The following is a 1,761-nucleotide window of genomic DNA, read 5'->3' as shown; positions in this document are numbered from 1 at the left end:
CATCGTTGTTGTCAGGCTTCTTACACTTAAAACTGCTTTAATTGATTTTTTTTGTCTAATTCTTGTCAGCAACTGCCTACTTCCACATCCAGCAGACACAAAGCAAGTCTAAAGTAGTTAATAAATACATAAAGTACAATATTTCCCTCTGATAACGACTCACAAAATGAAGAAATGCGTCTAAAGTGACATTAGCACCTCAAACTGCAACTTTACCTGCTGCAAATATTTTATAACTTTTTATATTTATTTATCGAGTCAATAATTTATTTATTTTTGATTTTGGAAGGTTCTGTCCTCCATATATATATATATGTATATATATATATACATATATATATATATATATATATATATATATGCCCCATCTAGAGAGCTGTGTATAAATTTTAAGCAATACTAAAAAAAAAAGTAGTCGATCAACTTTCATAATCATGTCCTTAGACCTTCATTGTCTAAAACAATATTCATAAATCACTGGCGAACAAATTTGCTATAGAATACTGGAGAAATCAGAGTAAATACTAATTAAAAACTCCATCTTGCCTTCTTCTCTAGGCCTTTGAGACAAAGTTGGCAAACTAAAATACATCAAAATTAAACCATTCCATTTTGCACAGCAATATATTTTATGGTTTTGTAGAGCCATTTCATGGAAAAATTACTCTCTTAAATCATCATAGTGTGTACAGCACAAAAGAAAATGGGACTCCACTGCAGCTCACACAATCTGTTTTCCTCCTGAGTGGCTGGAGGAAGAATATCAGTCCTCACTAAAGATCTTTGGCTTCTAAATAAGCAATATATAACATATGATTGAGGGCCAAACTTGTGTTTGATGTTCTGTACATGATCTTTGAGAGCAATGCTCTTTTTTTCAAGAAAGTTCTGTTGACACTGACACAGTTACACACTTTCACACTCGGAGGCTACCCGTTAAAACCACTGAGCAGATCCACTCTCTCCACTGGGGGTTAAAGGCCTTGCTGAATGTGGCAGCGGAAACACTGCTCTTTTACTTTCCCCAGATTTGTCCTGCTGCTCCAGAGAATGACTTTCTGGTCACGATGCTGCTTTTGTGTAGCCAATAATTCCCAACCTGGGGTACTTGTTTACTTCTGCAGCTACAAGGGAGTACTTATAAAGATTGTGGGCTAGGTCAGCTAAGAATCAATGTAACACCTTGAAGGGATAGTTTGGGTGTTTGGAAGTGGGGTTGTATGAGGTATTTATCCATACAGTACAGTAGATGATGGTCAGCATGCCCCAAGTTTGGACAAGTAATGTACTGCTGTGGACGGGGGCAGCAGCAAAACGTATTTTAGCCGCATAACAGAAAGGCCCATATATATATGTGCCCTTCTTTTAGGTGGCAAAAAATACATTTTGCTGCCGGCTCATTCCACAGCAGTACATTGCTTTGCTCCTGTGCGGTAAGTCCTGTCTGCTTGTCCAAACTGGTGGCATTCCGACTGTCATCTACTGTAGATAACACACTGATTATGGATAAGTACCTCATACTACCCCACTTCGAAACACCCAAACTATCCCTTTAATGCCAAGTGTTTTTGAGGGTGTAAAAAAACTAGTTAATAACCTAGCAAAAAAATCTAAATGTATAGCTAAAAAAGTGACAGATTAAATAGTTAAAACGCCCGACTTCTGCCACTCTATAAGTGGTCTAATGCAAAGTCAGCCACTGGATCATGTATTCACATGTGTAGACATGTAGCCACTGTGAACATGTGAAATGTTGCTAGT

The sequence above is a fragment of the Sebastes umbrosus genome, chromosome 8, assembly GCF_015220745.1.
Source record: "Sebastes umbrosus isolate fSebUmb1 chromosome 8, fSebUmb1.pri, whole genome shotgun sequence".
In the NCBI taxonomy this organism is placed as follows: Eukaryota; Metazoa; Chordata; class Actinopteri; order Perciformes; family Sebastidae; genus Sebastes; species Sebastes umbrosus.
The sequence above is the reverse complement of the archived record's forward strand: the minus strand, read 5'-3'. Positions refer to the sequence as shown.